At 44.6% G+C, this 25963-nt stretch overlaps 1 protein-coding gene across 3 annotated transcripts in view; it reads left to right on the forward strand.

Moving 5' to 3' along the window:
• Positions 1-25963, forward strand: part of LOC105471806 (myb-like protein A) — a 504277-nt gene that overhangs the window by 134746 nt on the left and 343568 nt on the right. For all 3 annotated transcript variants that reach the window (XR_011611998.1, XR_011611999.1, XR_003015908.2), the window contains exon 3: positions 1167-1319. The gene's annotated coding sequence lies outside the window, so the exon portion shown is untranslated. The remainder of the gene's footprint in view (positions 1-1166; positions 1320-25963) is intronic.

A 25963-nucleotide genomic window follows, 5' to 3' on the forward strand; every position in this document is an offset into this window, starting at 1 on the left:
CTCTAGGAGTTGGTGTATGGTGAAATGTGAAGTGGGCTTGCCCCTATGTGAGAACTAATAGAAACACAATTTAGTTATCTTTGGCTTTTGAGTCATCGGCAGAGTTTTCTGCTGCCAATATGAGATTTCAATGGTGAGTAGGGTTTCCAAAATCATGTTGAAACGTGACATTGTTTTCCTCAGGCCCGCAGGGCCTTGGCCTGACACTGAGCATGTACTTGCACACATGACTGACCACTTTCTGCACGCCTCTTACACATCTGCCATGTGTCCACTTCAGCCAGTGGAAGCCCTGTGCCACTCTTGAGATGCAGGTGGCTGCTGCTTCCTGCTGTCACTGTTACTGCGGCTGCCGCTTGCAGTCTCATTCCTCACTGTTTCAAAATGTGTCTCAGAAATTTCCCAAAATCCATTTCTCCAAATTCTGAGGTGTTCATCCATGGATAACAACAGGATGGCGTGGATGTAGGCACCGGTAAAGAAGCACAGAAGTATGTACTGAGGGTGTTAATTCTGAACATGGAGAGACTGCACGTTCTGAAACACATCTTAGCGTTTCTATGTCCACATGTGTGTATTGCATTTCAAACATTTTTATTATTAGTATTATTATTTTGCTGGGTCGTGTCAATAGAACTGACAGCATCCTGTGACCTTATATTCACCTTTAGTGCTTTCTAAGTAAAACTCAGTGTCTTAATATAGCCAAAGGAAAGAAAATCCTAGTGAGAGAATGAACTTTTTCTGACCTTCCTGCTTTGTGAAATGCAATCCCATTTTCCTGGCGTTTGGTGAGGATAACTGAGTTTGCACTGGTAACTAGGAGGATGCTCGGGAGCCCCAGGAACCATGAGCAGGAACAATGATGGTCAGAAAGCACGTTCGGTTATGTGGATTCAGTGACACAAACCTCAAGAAACCTGGTGGCTTTTGGCACTGCATGTGATTAGAGACAAAATGATCTATTTCATCTTCCGGAAAAATCAATAAAAATACATACATAAAAGAGTGCCTTCAAGTCCTTTGAGCTATTAAGAATAGCTAACGTTTTGATTGCTTATTGCATGTCTATTGCTGTTCTAAGGGCTACATATGTATTCACTCATTTCTTCTTACAACATCCTTGTGTGGCCCACGGTCGTGTTATTTTCATTCCCATTTTATAGATAAGAAAGTGGAGGCCACGAACTGGAGAACTCCCTGCTCAAGTTGCATAGCTAACAAGGGATTGAGCTGGGACTCCTGGCCAGCAGTGTGGCTACAGGCCTGACTTCTACCTTCCCCTTCTTGGCAACCACCTTCACAGAGGAATGCAAGAGGTGAGTGGATTTGATGTGATATTTTATATCATGCCTATTTCTATCCACTTTCTCTGGAGTCCACCAAGATTAAAGAGGGAGAAAAATTCTCTAGTTCTACAGGAAGCATGGGCTCTTTCCAGTGGGTCCTTCAAGACCTTTGTCTGTTTCCAGTTTTTCCTTCAGGTCTTTTGAGCCCGGCTTCCCTCTGGCCAGCTCAGGCTCAGGGAGAGGGGCATACACCGGCAGCCTCCTGGGTGACAGTGTGGGACTGATGAACCACAAGACTTAGGCTGGCCATAGCGGGTCAGGGGAGACTGGACGCTTTGTCTTTTATGCTTCTGAGATTCCTGTTGTGGCTTCTGTGTTTTCACTGCATTTCAGATCCTTTAAGTTAGGTCGTATGGGGAAAATGCTTGTGCTTCTCATTTATCTCCCTGGAGGCTAGCTTGGATCTCTGATGAGGAGCACCAAGCCACTCCATAACCACCGGGCTGCAGGATCTTCAGGGCCACCCAGGAAGCCAAAATCAGAACAGAGCTCCTTGCTGTGGGGGCTTCACTCACCCTAGTTCTGGGAACCAGCCACCTCTATCTTGGGGATATAAGTTTCCAGGGACAAGAGATGCCTGATTTTGTGCAAACACCTGTGGCATGGAGAGTATTTCTTATGTTCCAAGCAGAGAAGTTCAAATTTACCAGTCTTCCTGTCACTCCACCCCAAAAAAACTGGTGACCCCTCTCAGCTGTGTTTCAGGACCCACCCTCATGGCACCTTCTCGGGACTCCCTCTTTGCTACTGAGGTTGAGACCTAGCACTAGGCTTTGTGCTAGAAGTTCCTCGGGGGCTGAAACCCCCATATGCCAGCCGCCCAGGTCAGGACCGCATGTTTTTCCTACTCACACCCACCTGGCCTTGTATAGAAGAGGCGTGGCCATGTGCGGAATCCACCAGCACAGGCAGGGAGGTCAATGAATGGTATCTTGCCTGCGGTCTGCTCTTGGGAGGGGTCCTCTAGTCCGGGTGTCCAGGGACCCACGGGCTGGGTCACATAGACTCCATGTCTTCCTGAGGGAAGGTGCAGTGTGAGTTTTTAAAAAACTAAACTTAAAAGAGAACATCTTTGACCGGGTGCGGTGGCTCACACCTGTAATCTCAGCACTTTGGGAGGCCGAGGTGGGCGGATCACAAGGTCAAGAGATTGAGACCATCCTGGCCAACACAGTGAAAGCCCGTCTATACTAAAAATACAGAAATTAGCTGGGCGTGGTAGAGTGCACCTGTAGTCCCAGCTACTCGAGAGGCTGAGGGAGGAGAATTGCTTGAACTGGGGAGGCGGAGGTTGCAGTAAGCCGAGATCATGCCCTTGCACTCCAGCCTGGCGACAGAGTGAGACTCCATCAAAAACAAAACAAAACAAAATCTTTGTTTTTGGGCTTGGGCACTGCTCTGTGATGGGTGCAGGGACACAGTGGACGCAGGCACGCAGTCCAGTCGGCAGGGGCGAGTCCCACTAGGGAGCCTCCCTCTGCACCCACACCACATGCACGAGAGGCCCTGAGCTGTGCTTACGGTTTTCTCCATCCTACCCCACAAAAGTCTGGTGGTCATGATAGCTGCAGTAGGGAAAATGTTTTTAACCACCTCACCACCAATGGTTTTAGAATTCACGCACCCTGCTGCTGCTTCTCAATGATGCCTACTTTCATGTCGTCTTTCCTCTCACCACAGCTCTTCACCAGACACCCCACAATGTGTAAGTCACAAAACCCAGCTGAAGAACAGCCAAGACTCCACCAGCCTTCAGACCTCAGCACCCAAGCCCTAGCGTGGGCTATCCACTTGCTGAGGGAGAGAGGCTGCGTCCCAGCTTGGCACAGGACACCCAGAGACCAGCATGGCCTGGGTGAGGCAAGCGCAGAACCTGGGCTTGCTGGGGGCACTCCAGAGTCAGGAGGGAGAATCCCAGCTCACAAAACTGTCTGGAAATTGAGTGGAAAGATCTTAAAGCGTACCTTTTATTACGTAGAATGAAGTCCCATTTTATTCATCCAGGAATATTTATTCATTGAGGACCCACTCTGTGCGTGGCGCTGTGTAAGGTCACTAAAAAAGACTTGGCAGGATGGCCTTTATTAGTCATGCGTGTAAAATCTGACCCTCCAGGTTAGCATCCGGCCAGACGTTTGTTCACTTCAAATGCTCGTTGAGTGACTTCTAGGAGGTGCACATCGCGCTGGGTGCTGAGAAGGCACAATAGCTACAGACTTGGAAAACTGCTGAGCAGGGGAGTGACTGCCCTGGGCACCCCTTGTTGATGTGATTGGAAATTGCTCTGGGGAGACAGGTGGCACTGGGGCAGGGAAGGGCCCAGACACTTGAGGGAAAGTGCCTGCACTGTCAGCCTGCCAAAGGCTGCAAGGGTTGTATCCCATGTCTCCCAAGCATCATATCATCAGCCTTTCAAATGTGTCAAGTCGTTTAATTCCCACAACAGGCTGATGAAGTAGGCACTGCTATTCCATGCTCCCTGCTTTGTCTATGGGGAAGGTGTTGCATGGAGAACTTAGGTAACTTGCCTGAGGTCACACAGCTAACCTGGCAGTTCTGGAAGGTAACTCACAACAGATTGCCTCTAAGTTAAGTTCCATTCAGGCATTCAAAATAGAATTCTTTTCACAAAATGCATTTCACAACTTTTTCAGGAGAGCGGTTGTGCACCGTGAATAAGCACTCAGCAGGTGGGCATGGCTAGAGCTGGCATGTTTGTCTCCACCAAATCCCATGTTGAAATTTGATCCCCAGTGTTAGGAGGTGGGACCTAATGGAAGGTGTCCGGGTCAAGAGGGTGAATCCTTCATGATAGATGAATGTCCTCTCTGGGTAGGGTGAGGGAGAGTGAGTTCTCACTCTGTTAGTTTGTGAGAGCTGGTTGTTAAAAAGAGTGGATCACTTGAGGTCAGGAGTTCAAGACTAGCCTGGCCAACATGGCAAAACCCATCTCTACTAAAAATACAAAAAAAAAAAAAAAATTAGCTGGGCATGGTGGCATGCACCTGTAATCGCAGCTACTCAGGAGGCTGAGACAGGAGAATTGCTTGAACCTGGAATGTGGAGGTTGTTGCAGTGAGCCAAGATCGCACCATTGCAGTCCAGCCTGGGTGTCAGAGTGAGACTCCATCTCAAAAAAAAAAAAAAAAAAAAAAAGAGCTTGGCACCTTCATGTCCTCTTTCTTGCTTCTCCTCTCACAATGTGATCTCTGCACAGGGTTCCCCTTCACCTCCCCCCGTAAGAGAAGCAGCCTGAAGCCCACTTTGGAAGCACATGCTGACACCATACTTGTACAGTCTGTAGAGCCATGAGCCAGATACACCTCTTATTTTTTTTTTTTTTTTTTGAGATGGAGTCTCGCTCTGTCGCCCAGGCTAGAGTGCAGTGGCCGGATCTCAGCTCACTGCAAGCTCCACCTCCCGGGTTCACGCCATTCTTCTGCCTCAGCCTCCCGAGTAGCTGGGACTACAGGCGCCCGCCACCTCGCCTGGCTAGTTTTTTGTATTTTTTAGTAGAGACGGGGTTTCACCGTGTTAGCCAGGATGGTCTCGATCTCCTGACCTCGTGATCTGCCCGTCTCGGCCTCCCAAAGTGCTGGGATTACAGGCTTGAGCCACCGTGCCTGGCCTACCTCTTTTAAAAAGAAATACCCAGATATTCCTTCATAGCAAAACTACACAGACTGAGACAGGCATCCTAGCAGACTCCCTTCACATGACCTCTGGCCAACTTTGCTTTCACATCAGCTGGTCAGAAACTTTCCTCCCCTGTTTTTGCACCAGGCGACCCTTCCTGCTCCTGTTAGGCTGACCCAGCAGAGATCCTTCTGCCCTGTCTACCTACAAGGCTGTTCTAACTGAGATAAGCATTGTAAAGGATGCCTGTTCTTGTCCTGGGCAAATGCCAACTTCTTTCTGCAGAGTTTGATCCTTCAGAGATGTTTTGTTTTTCAGTTGTCTTCATTCAGTTAATAGATTTCAGTGTTTTCTTGATTCAGTAAACAGATCCCTTCCAGCTGTGTCCATTTGTTTTAGGGAACTACCTTTTGCCTATGGGAAGGATTCAGTGGGAATGGAGAGTCCCACAGAAAGACCCTCCAGTCTGTGTGACTGGCTGCAGTTCAGTGAAGTTCAGCTCATGCATGGGGCACCTGCTGTGTTCAGACCCAGTCAGTCCTGTCCTCAAGGAAGGAGGGCTGGTCTGTGTGGGGAGGGGGCAGAGCTATAGGAGTTCTTTCTGTGTCTCTCAGTGGGCACCATGGCTTTTTGTTTTCTCATTCAAATATCTGAAAATATTTTATAGTCAAGCTTTGCAATCATTTCCTTAAAGGGTGTTTTCAAAAGCAGAGGGCTGGCTGCTTCACGTGGCAATATGACTGACCTCAGGCCCGTTAAATGGCCAGTGCTCTGTGAAGAGCGGTTTTGATGGTGAGGGCAACATAGCAATGTTTCTGGGGTGCCTCTGCTGAATGGGAGGCATTGTACCATGTGCCTCGTCACTTGGAATCCCTGGGAAGAAAGCAGAACCGAGAAGAGAAGCCTGGGTTTAACGCTGTGGTTTCTTTTTTGCAAGATAAAAACCATGTGATTTAGATATATGCAAACAAATCTTGAGTTAAAGGAAACTGAGTTTCAAATTAGATAATTGTCTCTGAGAAAGACACTCATATATCTCATAATATTTCATTTTTAACTTTTTATCAGAGAACATCTTAAACATACACCAAAATAGAGAAAATTGTAATGAGCTCCCATCTGTCACTTGCCTTCAACAATGATCAACTTATGGCCAATTGTGTTTCAGCTACAACCCAACCTCGCCCCACTCTAATTTTTTTTAAAGCAAATCCTAAACATTGTATCATTTTATCTGTAAATATTTTAGCATGTATCTCTAAATATGTATGAATACTTATTTTAATAGACATAATCATAATGATCATGATTTTAAGAAATGATTTTAATAAAAATCACACCCAATTCATGAAGTGAAAGAAACCACCCAATATTCACACTCTTCTCATTACTCTTGGTTTTAAATTACTTTTCCTGTTGTTTAAAGCCTGCGTTGCAGTCTGCCTCTGATCCTTTCAAAAACTGCTCCTAGAGAAGCTAGAGGTACGCTCTGAGAATAAGCTACCTCAGCTTCAGGCCTCTGAATTCTGGGAGGAGTTGAGTCCATCCTCTGATTTAGAGTTTCCAGGCATGGCCTTGTGAATGCATCTGCCTTCTTCCCAGATTTTTGCCCGTCTGACCTTCTTACACGAGAACATCCCCATTCATGACTGTGGAAAATCCTCAAGTGCAATAAAGGCAAGACTGAAAACAGAGCCGCTATCAAACAGAGCAAGTTGAAGGGCAAGTGCCTGTCAACATGATCCCCTTGAAAGAGAATAAAGAGCTGCCAAAACATGAGATGCATCTGACATCCAGATAGTATTAGCTGACCGCTTCCCAAATGGGTTAGCTGTCTACAGAAACTCCCTAGGTAGCTGATATGAATCGCAAATGTGCTGTGACTTGATTAATTTGTAACAGTCAGAAATTAGGTAGTTCATTGCTAGTCATGCTTGCAAGCTTAGTAGTAGCTGGTTTAATATTTTTTGTGGGTAATAGGATCTAGGATGATAGTATACCATCCCCCAGCAGTCATAGCAGACATGGTAAAAAGTAGCTTTACACGGGTTCTGGACTTGAGGTCATGGGTGTGGAAGGTGATTCACTAGGGAGTTGGCTTTTAGCTTAGTGGGTCACATATTTCTGAGAAACTTCTTTCCTGAGGTTTACAGTCAGTTTCAGAGGTGAATGAACTGCTTCAGAAGATCAGAAAGATACACTCTATCATTATTCCCCCAAGAATAATCTTTGCTTCTGTAGTTACATTAAAGCTACATTTTGCTGCCAGAGTAGGAGCCATCCATTATATTATAATCGACAACATGAATGTTTTGCTCAAGTTCAGATGTCTAATAAGAGTCTTTTTCTTTCCGAGGGAGTGTTATCAGTTTCATGAATACGTGCTCTGTATTTCATTAGCATTCTTCTAGCAAAACATGATTCTGAGTCATTTCTGAAATATCTGCTCTCGCCTGCAACTTGTTTCTCAGTTTTTACAAAAATTGCCTTTTCTACTTACTGGCAGAAAAGTTTGATACCGCACGAGCCTAAAATGGGTATGCTGAGAAAAAACACAGCACACCTATGGAACTGTGACCACAACAATGCATCGGTCTCTGTCCCACCGTCTCATTCAAGGTTAATCCCTCTCCACGGGGCGGCACCTCAGCAGGGAAGGGTGAGTTTGAAGACTGAAGGTAAACAGTCATGACATGGGTATTTGCCATCATGGCTTTCTTAGATTTTAAGCCAGAATGAAGTTCAGAGAGCTTGTCAGAGGATGTTGAATGAACAGAAGAGGAAATTTGGAACCCATATGAAAAGAGCTGCTATATGAATCACAGAGAGCTTTTGAGTTCCAGCTTACAGTAATTCAACCACCACTCACTTGTATTCAACTGAGAGCAGCTCTAGCCCAGCCTTGTCCCCCGACCCCGGGGACACTCTCTCTAGGATGAACAAGAAAAGGTGTTATCCACTGTACTAGCTACCAGTGTTGTTTCTTTCAACCGAGGAAGTATCTATGTCTCTTATTCCATGTAATTATTGTAAGAATTGTCTGCCTTGACCCTTAGAAGCCAACAAGGATGGAGTCTCCTTTTGCAGAGTCTGCTGTGACTGCCAGCCACCCCTGCACCATGGACTTCCACAGCAATGATGCTGTGTTGCGTCTCCATCCAAAGGGATTACATCTGTTTTAATTGCTTGACTCTCAAGGACACTCAGGGACAGGTACTCTTCCATAATTCTATGTCATCCCAGTTCCCTGGGCGTGTGAATCCCCCATCCCCTGCAAGGTCTGCTGCTCTCCAAAGTATGTGTCTTTGAGATGGAGGCTCTTCACAGGGTTCACCACCTCTGCAAGTAAGGCTGTGACAACTCAGCCCTGTGCACAGCCACAAAAGGCCCTTCAAGAGCTTCTAGAAATTTCTGGCTCACAGAAGCCACTGGAATAGTGTAAGTGGAATTGGTTTTGGTGGCTCTGTCCTTTGATGGGGGGCTCTGTCTCCTGAGGCCAAGATTGAAGGCAGGATCTGAAGATCATGCTCCTGGACCACCTCCAATCCTTTTCCAGCCCAAGAGAGTTGTTCTTGCTTCTTCTTGGACTGTCATAAGAAACTTCCACATGGACTGCTTGGAAGCGTCACATGTTGGACCTCTCGGTTCCAGTGTCTCTGACAGACTCATACCCCTGGGAGCTCAGAGCGAGTGGCTGAGGCCAGCAGAGCTGAACACTTAGTGCCCTGTCCCTGCATTCTGTGGGATGAAGAATGAACTGAAAGTAGGATGCTGCCTTAGAGGAGGCACAGGGGCTACAGAGGCAGCTCAGCTCAGGAAGTGGACGTGAACCCCTTCCTACCCCCCATTGCTGCTGTGAGGCCCCCTCAGCTGAGGGGGAGCACCTCTATCAGCCTGGCTATCTGCCACTCACAAACGTGTTTTCCTGGGAAGGGTCCTGGATTCCTCCAGTTGAGCCTCCTTAGATGCACAAGTTGCACGAGGGTGGAGGCCACAGCTGACACCAAATGGTACAGCAGGAACAGGCCAGGCGCCCAGACTGGGAAGGGAGGACTGGCTGGAGGTAGCAGGAGACTGGAGCCACATTTGCCTGCAAAAGGTCTTTTCAGATGCACATCTCAGGCCAGTTAGGCGACTGGCTCCTGGATCTCTCTGCCCAGGCCCAGTCCCTCCCGTTGCCTCTCAGTGTAAAGCAGGGAATGCTGCAGGATGGAGAGTCCCAAGCCCTGATCATGGATCTTGGGATTCAGAGTCCAGAGAGGATAAAGAAGCAAATTCACAGTCAACTCATTTCAACAACACTTCCTTTTTTTGGATGTTTACCATGGTGAAGTTGTGTGCAAAGTGCTATGGGGACACAATCTGACAAATCATGTTCCCCTACCCTCGCTGCCCGGGATCTGGAGGTCCAGCAGGAGAGGCAAGCCAGTGCTAACCAAGGCTCAACCTGATGCAGGGACCCAGACTGCTCTGGACTTCTGCATATGCCTTTAAAAAACATATACCTTTAGGCTGGGCGTGGTGGCTCACGCCTGTAATCCCAGCACTCTGAGAAGCCGAGGTGGGCAGGTCTCTTGAAGTCAGGAGTTGGAGACCAACATGGTGAAACAGTGTCTCTACTAAAAAAATGTAAAAATTAGCCGGGCGTGGTTGTACATGCCTGTAGTCCCACCTACTTGGGAGGCTGAGGCAGGAGAATCGCTTGAACATGGGAGGCAGAGGTTGTAGTGAGCTGAGATCATGCCACTGCACTCCAGCTTGGGAGACAGAGTGAGACTCTATCTCAAAAAAAAAAAAGAGAGAGATATATGTTTATTTATATATATAATAAATATATTATATATAATAAAATTATATATATTTATTTATTATATGTATTATATATAATTTATTATATATATAATTTGATTAATAAATACCCTACAAGAACTTTGGTCCTTTAGCATGCTGGCACCTATAGCAGGGACCAAATTTGTACTTTTACAAACTGTCTGTACTGGTCTAAGGAGGAGCAGAGGAGCACACACAACAGCTGCTTATGCAGAGTCACTGGAAAACAGGTGATTCCTGAACATTGTTAGATGAATATAACTCAGAAATAACCCACAGCCTAGATTAGCAATCTGTGAAGGTTGGAGACCAAATGAAATTTGTTTAGCAATAAAGTGCTTTTGAACAGAATTTCTCTTTCTTTGATGTTCTTGCTCATTACTGTACACTCTAATGGTGTTGGGCTCAGAGCTATTGCTCAATAGAGGTTTGATAAATGAATGCTTCAGAAGGCACACAAAGGCCATCAGTGTGGTTGTTGTCAATGAGTGTCCCAGACATTAAAGAGGAGCCTGCAACGCCTGAGAGCCATGCGCAGAGACCATGGGACTTACACCTGGGGAGAGGTTCTGAAGGGACCTAAGCACACAGACAGGAGGGAGGTGTCAGCAGCAGATTCAACCAGCCCCATGTTTTGTAGATGAGTAGTTCCAAGACACTTTTTAGTAGTTATCCAATCCTGTGTCTTCTGAGCATGCTCAGTGCCATGGAGCCTCAGTTTCCACATTTCCAAGCAGACTTCTCTCATAAGCACATTTGAGAAAGGACTTGATTCCCCTTGCTACCATAAATGCCCTTGCTTTCAAGTTCAAACCAAAAAGAAGCAGTGCGATTGCTCTTCAAGCTGATCCGGTGCAGAGGAACCGCAAATGCCAGCCCCAGCTATGGTTTCTAATTGAATGTGACTTTCTTTGTAAATGCCTGTCCTTGCCCCCAGCAGCAAACTGACAACTAGGACCTGCCTTTGTGAGCTGAAATGATGTCGCTGATAACCAACAGCTTGTATTAATTTTTCCTGATAATCTCATAGTACTTTTAATGAGATCGGTGGCAAACATACCATATTCTGGGGCAAATTAATTTGTCCTTGCAAAACAGAGTGTCAGCGATTTTTATTTCCTTTGTCTGACATGTAATGGGTTGTGTTTTCAATGGCAATTGGTACAACCTAGTATTTCGGCTGCACTGCAGGGAGAACAAGATTTTGCCAAGAGCAATAAAATCAGCACAACCACAATTAAAGCAGACAATCGACATTTGGAAAATGGTCTGCTGATGTTTCTTCCTTTGTTTTCCATGTTGAAATAGGTTGTGATTTAGACAAGGGCCAAAGAGATGAACAAGGCAGCCAGCGGCTGCTCAGCCTCCATGTAGCCTGGTCATGGAGAAGCAAAATGAACATGAAATGTGACCCTCTCTCTTTTATGTGCTTTCACACGCTGTGGTCAGGAACCAAGTACCGTATTTGCATTCACTGCTCAGACACTGTGCAGTGACCTGCTTTTATGCCACTTTGCATTACTGAAGCGATGTGGGTGAAAACTGGAATCCTAGTTAGAAGGAAACATGGCATCCGACTCTTCCATTCTCTCATTTCCGATGTATTGCTGCTTTTCTCACCTGCCAAAGAAATGAAATGTGATTTTCTACCAGAGTTGGAAGAGTTTTGGCCACAGTATAAGTCATTATGGCAGTTTCCATTTTCTTTGCTATATATTTTGAACAAGGAACATTTTGAACAATTTTGAACAATTCATGAAATTGCATTGAAAATTAACAGCTTTTTTTTTTTTTTTTTTTTTTTGGGCCAAGCTAGCCAGAAAGGAGCTTGCATGAGAAATTCACTAATGCTAATGCAGTTTTTTGAGTGGTAATATTTCTAGAATTTTAATTAGGACTTTTTTTTTTTTTTTTTTTTTTTTTTTTTTTTTTTTGCTTTGAAGGGTGCCATCACAGAAGAGAAAGGGATGCTAATATTTGTCTTTGATGGCCAGCAGGGTCCTGGAGGATATTAAAGTTTTGCAAGGCAGAATGAGGTCTTTCCACTGACACGAGCATAAAGTGGGTGGATTTAACAGCTTTCATTCCATTTTCTATTTAGTTTAATCAAGATACCAGTTAACAACAAGGGGAGGTTGCTCCCAGAGCTTCTCTGTCCTTTTAGGGGTTGACCCTACTGGCTTAGCTGGCTGTGGATTAGACCACAACTGCTACAAATCAATAAATAATGGACTTCGGATGCTGAGAACCTGAAACACTACGTAAAAGAGGGCATAAAGAAACTCTTCTTTTTCAACATATGGTGGGCAATTTGAAGCAGTCAGTGGAGGATAGCTGTGCACGAGAATGTGGGCCTCCTCCCTTGAGCCAAGGTCTCAGTTTTATGATTCCTAACTTGGAGTTAAAAGAAGCGAGCCATACAGGTAAATGATTATCAGGCAGAGAGGCTTAGAATGCATTACAGTTATGCAAAACCTGGGTGTTTCATAGGTGTTTTCAAGGTTGGCATCAACAGTGGAGCCAAATAGCATCTTGTAGCCCCTATGTGAGCACGATTCTTTCCTGGATGACACAGTCTGCATGTCCCATGGTGACATTCCTGTGTGCTTGATACAGTTGGCTAGTAATCATGGCCTTGAAGAAGGTTTTCCAGTTCCAATCACCATGCTCAAGACCAATGTGTGGGCCAGTATTATGGGTCATGAGTCTTCCCCAGGAACTTTGGTTGAAGTGAGTTTGAGGAAAATATGGGTTCTCTCAGATGCTCACAGACCACGTGGATGTGAAATTTAGACTTCTATTTGGATGATAATAAAGATAGACTTTAAAAGTTTTCAGAATAACTGGACAGTTCTATCTGTCTCAATAACTGCAGGCTGGAGTTCACATTCAGCAGGAAACAGTGCTCAGGTTCCTTCTCCTCCTAGCCCTGCCCCATTCTTTATAACATGGAAACCCTGATTACCCCCCGCCTAATGCTTTCCTTCAGGCAGCATGATTTTTGCTTCACTGTAAACACACCAGGATCACTGATGATGATAGCATTTATTGCTTGGAATAAAAAGTGATCTGCGGCCCTATAAATAGGACAGCAAATAGTGTTGCTTCTGACCTAAGGTTCCCATGTCACTTCATGATTTTATTCATTTTCATATTCAAAAGAAGGATAAATAAACTGCTTTCCTGCTTAGTAGCTTGGTCATCTGAAATCCAGTATCTGAACTCAATTCCCAGTGGGAGAAATTGTGCTTTGCTGCGTGTGTCTAACTCAGTCTCTGATGTTCTGGTTCTGACTCAGGATGCTGGTGACAGCTGCACCACATATGCCACGTCTTTCATACTAGACTAAGACCAGACGACTTTTCTGGTGCACATGGAGTCACACTGTGACCTAGAAGACGGTGCTTTCAAATAATGACAAAGCACAGAGGCAAGGAATAAAGCTTGACATTGCATACCAATGGCATCATCAAATTTGTCCTCAAATGTCACTGTGTAATGCTGAGTGATTTTTGGGATCTCCCTAGTTTCCCCCAAGCAAATTACGTATCTTCATAGGCACATCGATATCAATGTTTTGAATATAATATATTTTAATGAATATATAAACATGTACAAATAAATATAATGAATATAACAAGTATGACTGCCTTATATGAGACATAGGTATTTTCAATAAATGTATATTTATTGTGAATATATATTTATAATAGAAATAACAATACAATGTTGTTGAATGGGGGAATAAATCCTTTAAAGCAGCCTCAATGTCTTACGCAGTCACTATGATTCATTCATCTCATGCAAGCATTATCTTTCTATGTATGTGATTAATACTTATGGCAAATTGATTTTTATTGAGTCTCAAGAAATAGGAAAATTCCTTTCTGACATTTTGACTATTCTAATATGGCACAACATTATAATTTTAGTGCATATAATTTTTTCTACCCAGAAAATTGGCACTTTCTAAATTCCTGGTTTCTTATTTAAAAACAAAAAAAGACAAAAATTATGACAAATACTACCAAATTAATATTTAAATTATATTTGAATGGCAAATTAATACTTAAAATTACATTGCTAAAAATTAATTCCAGGTACGAAGCAAACTTAAATGAGAAAGATAAAACAATTTAATTTTTAGAAGAAAATATAGGAGGGCAATTTCATGATTTTGGCCAAGGCAAAGACTTCTTAATTAGGACACCAAAAACACCATTTAAAAAATGGGTAAAATAAGCCATTGAAATAATATTGGGGGCAGGGAGTGGTGGCTCATGCCTGTAATCCCAGCAATTTGAGAGGCCAAGGTAGGTGGATCACCTGAAGTCAAGAGTTCAAGACCAGCCTGGCCAACATGGAGAAACCCTGTCTCTACTAAAAATACAAAAATTAGTCGAGCATGGTGGTGCATGCCTGTAATCCCAGCTACTCGGGAGGCTAAGACAGGGGAATCACTTGAACCTGGGAGGCGGAGATTGCAGTGAGCAGAGATTGGGCCACTGCACCGCAGCCTGGGACAGATTGGGCCACTACACCCCAGCCTGGGACACAGGGAGACTCTGTCTCAATAATAATAGTGATAATAATAATAACAACAATATTGGGTACAGATACCGATTTCCTCCACATGTGTGAAAAAGAAGGTTATGAGAATCAGAAAGCAGGAATTTAGACAATATGTACGGGCAGCAGATTTCCCTCGTTTTGTAAAACAGACGTCGGAGAAGGAGTGTCAACTTGCAAATAGGTCAAAAACCCTTTGAGGGAAGGAAGTTTCTGGGCAGCAGAAGCTTTACCACCATTCACTGTCACATGGGGAGGGATTGCAACATGCTGGACCTTTACTAATAACATCTTGTCCCATTTGGATGACAACCCTGTGAAGTAGATATGATCATGCCAGGGAAACTGAGGCTGAGTGAGGCCTGGGGCCATGCCCAAAGTTGGGCTGCTGTCCAGTGGTAAGGCACAGGCTAGCCGTGTCGGCCCTAAAGGGCGCCCCTTTACATACGCCCAAGATACAGGTCATGAGGCTGCACCCTAAGCCACAGCCCAGCGTCCCCCAAGCTCAGCATGAGTTTGCATCTGCTCCTTCTCTGGAAAGTCATTTATTTACATAAATGACTAATGATCCTGGGCAAGGGCTCCTGTCGGGCCACATGTTCTGCTTTTTAAAATTCAGAGCCTAGGTCAACTGTTTGATAGAAAAATGAAAACATAATGCAAATTCCAAATAAAGCTGATACGCAGAGAAACTGCCTGTTAACTTTCCTTACTTGTAAATCATATTTTCAGTGGAAGACTGTTCAGTTTAAAGATAAACATGACATGACTGGAGGAGAAAGAGGATAGCCCCTCCCTTTAAGTTCCAAGATAATTCAAGACATCAGTTAACTATTGAGCGATTAGAGAAGGTGTTTGGGGAGCTGACCTTGACCTAGTATCCTCAAGTCACCTTCCCCTCCCTAAGGCCTGGTATACTTCATGTTACTGGCAGTCGACATCTGTCTGGCTTATGAAGAACGAGATAATCACATTCATTTTGGGGCCTCAGGCTATGAGCACCTGAGCATGTTAATATCAATTAAAATACCCAGCACCCATCTGCTGAGGTCAGTACTATTAAAAGTCAGGCGTGGCTGGGCGCAGTGGCTCACGCCTGTAATTCCAGCACTTTGGGAGGCTGAGGCTGGTGGATCTCTTGAGCCCAGGAGTTCAAGATCAGCCTGGGCAACATGATGAAACCCTGTCTCTACTAAAAATACAAAAAATGAGCCAGGTGTTGTGGTGGGCGCCTGTAGTCCCAGCTACCCAGGAGGCTGAGGTGAGAGAATCACCTGAGCCCTGGAGGATGAGGTTGCAGTAAGCCATGATCGGAGTGAGATCTTGTCTGAAAAAAAAAAAAAAAAGAAAAGAAAAAGAGTCACGAGTCAGGAGTCAGGAGTCAGACGTAAATGCCTGTATATCAGACCATATTTTAGAAATTTGCTTTTAAAAGTTACCCTTGTGACTGAGACTCAAAAGGAAACTTCCAGGATGAATGTTCAAGCTTCCAGATTGAATCTATTACCCATGTGATGTAGGGTATGGATAAAAATCTGTAGCATGGGTTTTAAATAGATACCTTCAGCTGTGTAAGCTCGCACATATTTGTGCGTGTGTGTGTGTGCGTGTGTGTGTGTGTGTACATCTTGAAAACTGCATGGATGTGAGCAGTGTTCTATTAATGCCACAATTTTTCTGCAGACCCCAAGCCTCAGGTCAGAAGCTGTGTCTCTAATAGGTACAGCTCCTTTAGTCCCTAGATTAAATTGCTCTCAACCCTTGCTACAGGAGCAATTTAACCATGGCAATGTAATCTTGGAACTAGAAGAGCCAGCTGCAACGTCATCCCCAGGAATCTTGTGAGGAAGGCAGAATCCTAGGCGCCACCCCAGACCTACTGAATTAGAATCTGCATTGTGCTGAGATCCTGGGGTAGTTGAATACCCACAGGTGTTTGAGAAGCTGAGAAATGCTGCTCTAGCCCACAAATGTGGATGATCCTCTCTTCTATTCTCTTTACAGTATGTTTCTAAGGTCCTTTAGATCCTTGTTTGGCAGATTTTGTAATTCAACATGGTAAGGGGCTGAGTATTTAGACACTTGTTTGGATTTCTAATGTTTGTTTGGCGTCGTGTCTATAGTTTGGGTTTCCTTGGTTAGTTGCATTCCTTACCACTTCATTTATCAACACCTTCTCTGGAGAGACGGAGAATTACAGACAAAATGGATTTTGGTAGCTAGAGGAACATGGGAAGCTGGCAGGATCTGGCTACATGTGGGACTGAAATCCAGGCTGCCGTCCTGCCCTGCTATGCTCAGGCCCTAACAGGACATTTTCACAGAAGATTTGGGACTGAGCTACAACACTGCCTTCAATTCCAGTGGCTGCCTACACTTGCAACCACTTTTTGTTTGACCAAACAACCGTTCCCCTCCAAAAGTCTAGATAAAATATATTTAAAATCATGTCGTGACACTTTGACTTTTTACATAAATGACGAATGCACTGAAAGGTCGGGTTGTTTTTAGGATCTATTTTCCTTCTTGGATGTATCCTATTTCCAGCTTGATTCTCTTGTGTTTTCTTAAATCTGCTTTTTGTCGGCTCAGTGTGAAATCAACTCAAGTGTCATTCTGAGACCCTTTCTCTTCCCTTCCTTCTCCCCTCCAGAAGCCCCCCAACCTGCCCCATCTCTAGCTATGCACACAGCCTCTATCCCAGACCCCTGCCCCATCCTGACAGATGCTTATGCTCAAACACTCTTCACTGGGTCCTAAGTCTCAACCTGGAAACCTCAACGTCACTGTTCACCAACAAAAAGTGAATCTGTTACAACTCACATCCCTGCTTTGCTGTTTTTAAGGCTTTGCTTGTGGAAATGAGGGTCTGTAAAGCGCACTAAGAAAAAGCCTGACAGAAATCCCAGCGACGTTTCAGATCAGGGGAGGAAATCTGTCCCAACCTCATCCATTTGGAGGCAGCGGGAAAGGGGAAGGGGTCTTCCGGGACTCCAGGGTGAGCCAGAGCCCTCCTGTCTCCTGTGTGGATCCACATCCACATTTATGATGTGGGCAGTGTGTTCTCAAGCTATATGGAAAGCAACTTTTTGTAAGGAGAATAATATTTTTATTGCATGGGATGAGGAGCTATTTTTGTAAAGGAATCCTGAAGTGAATAGTTTGTACAATGAGGAACCCTCCTGTGCTGCAAATGTATTTAACTTAATAAAAGCCTACATTTGGATCTCAGGGTTTCTTAAAACAATCCACACACCACATACAGGGATAAATACATTTCTGTACACACAGGTACATTAGATAGGGTAATGCCAGCAGCTATACCGATGAACCCCAGCATACCAGTGCCTTAGTGCTCGTGAAACAGTCCTGGTTGGCAGGCTCTCTCCTTTCCCTTGTGATTCAGAGACCCTGGTTCCTTCCATCTCACGCTCTCCACCATTCCCTGAGACCTTGGAGGTCCTGGCGGCCTTGGCATTCAGCCAGCAGACAGGGAGAGCGGCCTGAGTGAGATCCATAATGCTTCCCCTCTCCTCCCACTGGTGAGAGCTGGATCTAAGGCCATGTCGGGCTGCAGGGGGGCTGGGCCATGCAGTTTTTGGCCACAACGCCACAGCATGAAGAGGAAGCACTACGTTTTGGTTGACAGATGTCATTTCCTTATGCATGGGTTTAAAAAGCAAATTTCCTCTAAGATGTCTGAACTCCTACATGGAAGTTTGAGTGACTGGTGGTACCTTTAGTTTTTGGAGAGTGAATTTGAGACCCTAGGGAAATTTATTTGCATTCTGGCAGATGTGAGAGGAGAAAGAAAGATCTCAGGGACTCCCCGGGCTTTGCGAAGAGTGCTTTTATTCATTTTTTAATCACTGTGGTATTGACTTCATTTTTTTTTTTTTAAAAAGCAAGCCAGTAAGCAAAAGTTAACTGCGCAGAGGCAGCTTTGTGGCCCGTTGTCAGAAGAGAGGAGTCTGGAGGCTGTGGGGCCATGAGGCCGTGTCTGTCATGGGGCTACAGCCTGTGCACTCATCATCTGTGTTATCCTGGGTCTGGTTCTGGTTTCTCTGGCATCTTTGGGTTCCAGAGGAGCCTTTGTAGAACTGACCCGGGGCTTAAGCCAGCTTTGCACTGTTTACACTTCCCTGGATTTCATAACTTTACTGGAACCTGCAAATAGTTTGTTTTTTTCCTAAAACACAGATGTACCAAGTTCTTATGAAACTAAAAGGAATCCACTAACCAAAACCCATCTCCAATCTCATTTGTTGTGAGTGCAAATGTCACATTTAAGGACTGGAAAGTACTTGGCTTTTGGCCTGGAGACATGGGACCCTAGAAGGAGGAACCAGTGGAGAGTCCCACAGACCTGGGTTTCACCCTTCTCTGCCACCTGACAGCATTTGAACTTGGGCGAAAATTGTAACTTCTTAGGGCTCAGTTGCCTCATCTGTAAAATCGTCCACCTTGCAGAGTTGCTCTGTGGGCTGGAGACACAGAGAATGGGGACCTCTCCTGTGTGTTTAGTAAGTGGTGGGCGGGAGGTGATTTTCATGGAGTCCATGCCTTCCCTCTTCACTTCCTTTGGAAAGATTCCTCCCCAGCCTGCTCCTCACTGCTTTGAGCACTTTGCACACAGTTCTCTGTTCCAAATCCCAGACCTGGATCTGTAACCCCAGCTTACCTGCTCTGTACACTCCTTCTTGTTCTCTTACCTATAGGACAGCTTCCCTCCAGGGTCTCATAGGCCCTGAAAGTACACACGCCAGACACTGATCTCTTTTCTCCCCACAGGGTATCTCCTCCTGCCTCCCCGTGCCTGCTTCACCCATCTGATGTCTCGGGTGCCTGGGTGGCAACCTCGGAGTCATCTTTACTTTTCTTTTCCTGCCTCTGATTACATCCTTTCTGCTCCTTGCCAGCCCCTTACTCTTGCCTCCCGCATCCTCGATGGTGCCCGTTCATTTTCCATATTAAAGCCGGATGCATTTTCCTACCACTCTCCTTTCCTTGGCAGCCTGCAGAGATGGCCGGCTTCTCACCAGGGAGACACTTGTTGTAGGACGCCAGCTCTAAATGTCATGAGTCAGAAATAAATTTCTAGCCCCCTGGTCAGGGTCTTGCGGTCTAATTCCACCTCATTGTTCCTCCTTTAGCTCTCTTTCCTCCCCAGCTGAAATCATTCCGGTTCAGTCCAATGGAGCAAAACTTTAGCCAGTGGAAGCTACTCACATTCACCGCAGAATTCAGCTCTCCGATCCCCATTCTGCTTTCTGGACTCATCTACTTTACTGTTGGACTACTCTTGCCGAGAATGCATTGTTGACTCCCTACTCTTTAATCTTGTCTAAGCCTCTTCTCTCCTCTTATTTACAAAATCTTTCATCTATTGGGTGTTGTCAGTGTGAGTCAGGGTAGAGTCCCGGAGAGTGGTAAGTGCAAAGAAAACAGGTCAAATGTATTAGGGTTGAAAAATAAATGTTAGAGTTTCTTAAACATTCAAAAACCTCGCTTCTTTAGGTTTTAGAGTTCAAATGATAAATTTCATTATTCTACCTACTAATTTAATTTTACAACTTATTAATTACATCCCATAAATATTTTAAAGTGCATGTATGCATCTCATGTATTTGATAGTCTTAAGTTCTCCCAAAGCTTGTAACAAACAAGACCTCTCCAAGAACTTAGAATGTTCTTTGAAATCAGATAAATGAAACGTAGAATGCATGTTCAACCTATGTAAAAGCTTACACAAATCATTTCATACCTTTTGACCAATATCCAGATTCTAAAGTTGAATACCCAATTATACACTTTACACTGGAGTCACCAGGCTAATCCACCGGGCTTGCCAGCACTTGCAAAATATTACAAACCTTTTAAAGGTGAAATACACACCAACGGCTCACCAGGGTTAATATAGCTCTGCATGGGTTTGGCAGACTCCCTCATTTCTCAGATGAATTCTCACCTCCTGTGTTGAAACGCTGGCCCATCTAAACAGCAAACAAGTTGAGATGCCCATTGCAAGGACCTACTAGAGGGATATGGGGCTAAGGCTCAGGATCTAAGTCAGCACAGCCACGTTTATTTGATTGTAACATGAATGCCCCTACTTACCAAGTGATTGGTCTATCAGACCATGGTCCTTAGATCAAAGGTACACGTCACCCCGCTCTGGGTCCCTTCAAATCTGCACTCCCTGGGTTTCCATTTCTGATTCTCCTCTTCACCCCCTCTCATCTAGGCTTTAATGACCCTCCATGGGCTTCCCATCAGACCCTCTCCTTTGCATATAAATGGCTAGGGCCTCTTTTGTCATCACAGAGAATTTCAGTGGAAGGACTTCTGTGTCCTTCCCAGATTCTTCTTGTCAAACAAGCCCCAAATGTTGAGAGATGTTAAGATGTCATGGACAGAATTCTGCCTCTCCTGCAGACTCTGCCTCTGGGTTTGTGCACCGTAGTCCTGCCGAGGACAGAGGTCTGGGCAGAAAGGAGTGCTCCTCTGTCCATGATCTATTGCACATGGCAGCATTGCCTGTCAGATCCCACATGCCTTTGAAATTGCAGCGGGTCGTCTGCGATCCACCTCCCCTCCTCCCCGCCCCCACGGTAGCCCACATGTTTTAGGTGAGTAATAACTAACTGAGGTCCTGCTGGATGCATTTGCCTGTGAGAGAGGGCCAGAAAAGGGGAGTGATTAGCTCAGGACCATACAGAATCGATGCCCTCACCATAAACTGTGTCACATTTGACATACTTTCTCTTTCTAGTTTAGCTGCTGACATAGGACTAACAGGCTAGCTCTTATCCTCATATTCTGAAGGTGCTTTTTAGCTATAGGAACACTAATTTATATTCCCCAAGTGAGAGAGACTTTGAGCTCTTAAACTGTCATCACAAGGTCGGTTCCCGGGGTTAACAGTGATCATGGAAAAAATTTCACTTCTTCATTCATTGCAGCTCAGTGAGGTTGTAAAAATTACATAAATTGCATTTAGTAGTTCAGACTCCAAAAAGGGGGTGGCATTTTGTTGTATTTGTTTTATTTGTTAGGCATTTTTAGTAGCAAGTTAAGAGAAAATTCAGAAAACTGGAGATCGCACGAGGAGGGCAGAGACTATATGGGAAGATATAGGAGTTACTCATAGAGTCAAAAAGAGCCTTGCAAAGTGAATCCTGGGAAAGCAGAGATGGTCAGCCCGTGCCAGCCCTGGTTCCAGGAGTGCAGGGAAACCAGCTGAAACAGAGTAGAGGGGGACACAGGCCTGTGGACAGTGACAGTAGTAAGCATGTCATTTCTGGATTTGTAGTCCCCTTCCAACGTGCCCACACTGTGAACGCAAACTGAACCAGCCCTAGAGAAACTGCTGGTGGAAGGGGAGGTATGTTTTCACGAAAGGATTTCTGCTTCTGGACTACATGATGTGCTAAGTCACAGAAGCGTGAGGAGGAAGAAATGAGAATAAACGGATATCTTGAAGGACAGAAAGGGGCCTGTGTGTGGAAATGAGTTCCTTTACCCTTCGAGGAAAGTGACGCAGTCCCTGCCTAGAGGGCAGCTTCCCTGCAGACGCCAGTGATGGGCTGGGCTACCTGTAACTTGTGGCTCCTTTCAGCGACCAGCCTCACTATCCTCTTGTTTTCAAACAGGATTGGGATTTATTTCAAACCCATCATGGGATTGAAACTTTGTCCTAAGTCAGTGACTGCTACATTTCCAAGTACTTTCGAGGAGACATATTTTCATGTATTTTTGGCATCGCTCTGGATTTCAACTTATACACCCAGAAATGTCACATTTAGAGGCCCCTTTATTGAGTACATTTGATCTCAAGTATTCCAGGTCTGGGGACGGATCTGGCTGGAAAATGTTCAGACACTGAAGTTTCTAGAGCCTGAAGATGCTCCCCTATCAGGTACCAGGATGAGCCAGATTTCATTCTCTGACTCTACATAACTTCTGACAAATGAAATGAAGTTTGCATTTTTGGCCAACCATGGAGCCTGCTCAGTGTCTGATGTTCTTCTTTGAAGACTGAGGATGTGACCTGATTGTTCTCTCCCTCCTTTTTCTAGCTACATTTTTTTTTTCTAGCTGGTTCTCACACGGGTTTTCCATGGCCTCTCTCTGACTGTGGGGACTGGCTGTTTCCCAGGCACAGCACCTTGGCTTGGGGGAGCCGTGAGAACTGATTAGCGTCTTTTGAAGGAGGCATTGGGCTTCTGCAATGAGAGAATCTTTGTGTGTGGGGAGCGTGGGAACTTTTCCTTTTGTTGGCTCAGGAATGAAGTTGTTGTGTAAATGGACCAAGAGACCTAAGGAAAGGGACAGTCCTTTTGGCTGGTGGGTCCTCTCCACTGACAGATCCAAACAACAGAGTGGAAAATGTACCACGAGAAGACTCTGCTCATTGCCTGGAACCCAGTAGCCCCTGTGGCTGATGTTGGCACTCGCCTCACCAGAGTGAGCCTGGTTTTCCTGATCATTTGGCCTTCCACAATAAGGACAATTTAAGAGATTATTTCGCAATGTTAACTACTTCCTTGAGTAATTTTGTTATCTACATTTCTCCTTTCTGACCAGTAGTAGAATCCATTTATGTTTCCAAGATGTTGCTACTTAGGATACAATTATTTCTAAGAAATACAAGCGACATTGCTTTGTAGAATGGGAACCCTGTTCTACAGCCCTACAAGGACCTGTCCTGAGAGAGCTGGGGGGATGCAGTCTTAGAGGAGGTGAGGGCATGCACTGAGTGGGTGGAGGGAATCAAACAGCTGCCAGAATAAATACCAGATGAAGCTCCTGGGCTTCTTGAGGGGTAGAATTTCCTCTGAGCTCTCTGCAAGACCCCGGCCACAACCATTCATCTACTTAATGCATTGAAGCAAATCATATAAAAAGCCAGACAGATATTTTCTCTGAATTGAAAACTGGATTTAGAGACTAGATTAAGAAATATTGTCTTTGTCATGTGAATCTCTTTGGAGAGAATCATGTCCCCACTCTATGGCAATGCAGCAGATCCTGACCATGCATATTGGTGTGTCCTTCCTGCTGTCTTGGGGAGACCATCCCATCAGGATGGAGCACAGATCTCTCACCCATCTCCCTGCTCTCCCATGCACCCTCCTTCTTGCCTGCTCTTTCTGCTCCCCATGGGCAGCCCCTCCAGCCAACAAACTTTTTATCTCTCTTTATTTTGCAAAATCATCACCTCCAACATAAAACTAGAATTTGGCAAACAATCACATGTCGGCATAAAGCTCTTAAATTGACCTGTTTTCGATTAAAGCACAATATGGGTTTTACAGTTTGCCTCAGGTGACCATTTAAATGCCTTGAATAATGAAATGAAAAACTGGACAGACTAAAATAAGAGTCCTGTCTGCTTGTGACAGTAACGAATGATCCCTCATTGCCTCTCACACAGCAGCAGTCAGGGTTCCCACCACCCTTTCTGCTGATTCTGAAGTCAGTCCTAGTCCATAAATTATCAGGGAATTTGGTGAGTTTTCTCTTTTAATGTCAGTCTGTTTATTTGATTGGTAGTTTATTGACTGGTGGTTTCTGGCCTTAACCCATCCTATTAATGTGTTGCTTAGTTGAGCACAATAATAAATAGAACTTTTGTTTACTTTTACATCCGAAGATAAATGTTGAGTGCTATTAAAAACTTTTCTAACATAGTAAGGCCTCCAATGAGAAATTTTCCTTCAGCAAATCATAAAACTGGGTCTAGAAGTGCCAACCCAAGTAAAATTACTGATGAAGTAATCATATAGTTGTTATTTTTCCTTCATCTTTTCTATGCGCTTTGTTTGACACTTATTGAGGATACAGTTGCTGAAGAACAGCTGGGTAGGACAAAGGCTCTGTCATGCATTAACTCATCCACCCATTCATTTATTCACTCATCTATTGAGCATCTGCTATGTGTCAGGCTCTATGCCAAACATTTTATTCAGGAGCCAGTATATCAATAACTATGGTGTAAGCTAAGTCATGCAATGAAAGACTTAGAGATAGACACGAAGCTGAATGTTAAGCCAAATAAATTGTTGGAAGATATATTAGTTATCTAAAATAGACTTAAAACAATAAACATTTATTATCACAATTTCTGTAGGTCCAGAATCTGAACATGGCTTAGCTTGATGTTTATGGTTCAAGACTTCTTGAGGTTTCAATAAAGGTGTTAGTCAGGGCTGCAGTCTCATCTGAAGGCTCAACTGGTTGGGGGTGGTGTCTGTATCTATGTGGTTATTGGCAGACGTTGGTCTTCACTACACTGGAACTCTTCAAAGGGTTATCTCATGACACAGAAACTAGCTTTCCCCAGGGTGAAGAACGTAAAAGAATGTGAGAGCTCTCAAGACAGACGCTATAGTCTTTTTCATAACTTAATTTTGGAAGTGATATTTCATCACTTCTGCCATATTCTTTGTTAGAATCAAGTCAGTAAATCCAGCTCAGATTCAAGTCAAAGGATTCCACAAGAGTGTGAGTACCAGGAAGTAGGGAAATTGGGAGCCATCTGAGAGGCTGCTTACCACAGAGGGCCTGTCAGTTAGGAATTGGGTTCAGCTGTTGCTGTTAACAGGCTCGACCTAAGTGGCTTAAACACAGAAGAGTTTTTTTTTTTTTTTTTTTCTAATGAGAAATCTGGAGGCAGATAGTTGCTGGCCTTGGCTCAAAGGCTGAGGTCACTGTGGTTCTTGTAGCCTTTCACTTATGGCCCTAAGCTGCTGGAACTCTTGCCATCATGTCTGCATTGTTCTGCATCAAGCAGCAGAACAAGAAAAGAACAGGGGGAGAAGAGAAAGAGGGCACCAGCCCATTGACTATCCTGTTCATCCCAGGAAGTACCACTCAACAAGCTCAACTCTCATTTCCACAGCCATCTCCAGCTGCTCAGGAGTCTGGGGAAATGTAATCACATGCACCATTATCCCCAAGTGCACCACTGCCTCCAGCCCCTTTCCACCTTTCAGTTATAGCCATAAACATCCAATTAGCCATAAACATTCAGCTAATCCATGTCCAGACTTGACCTACAGAAACTGTGACAGTAAATATTTATTGTTTTAAGTCTATCTTAGATCACTAACATATCCTCTACTTAACATTTCACTGGTGGTTAATATTCAGCTTAGTGTCTATTCTCAAGTTTTCCATCATATGTCTTTGCACCCTCTTCACTGAAATATTGGCTCCTGATTAGAACGCTTGAGTACCCTTCTTTTATACTACCAAGACTGCTCCTCAAGCTGATTTTGTACCCTGCAAGCCAGTGATGCCTCTATTAATGGTTGTCCTTGTCTTTTATGAGTTGATGTGACTGGGTGGGGGAGATTGAACACCCACCCTCACGCTGCTCACTCTCAAGTAAAGAAGCCAACATTAGAGTCTCAGGGCTATGAGAGGGAACACAGAAATCACAGTGCAACCTCCCAAGTACAGGTCAGGAAGCCTGGTTTAAATATTTGAAGGCAATGTTATGAAGTTCCCAGTGGGAAATGAACTTGAGAACTGGGTCATTCATATGTCCAACATCCACCTTCTGCATATCTGGA

The sequence above is a fragment of the Macaca nemestrina genome, chromosome 13 (genome assembly GCF_043159975.1).
Source record: "Macaca nemestrina isolate mMacNem1 chromosome 13, mMacNem.hap1, whole genome shotgun sequence".
In the NCBI taxonomy this organism is placed as follows: Eukaryota; Metazoa; Chordata; class Mammalia; order Primates; family Cercopithecidae; genus Macaca; species Macaca nemestrina.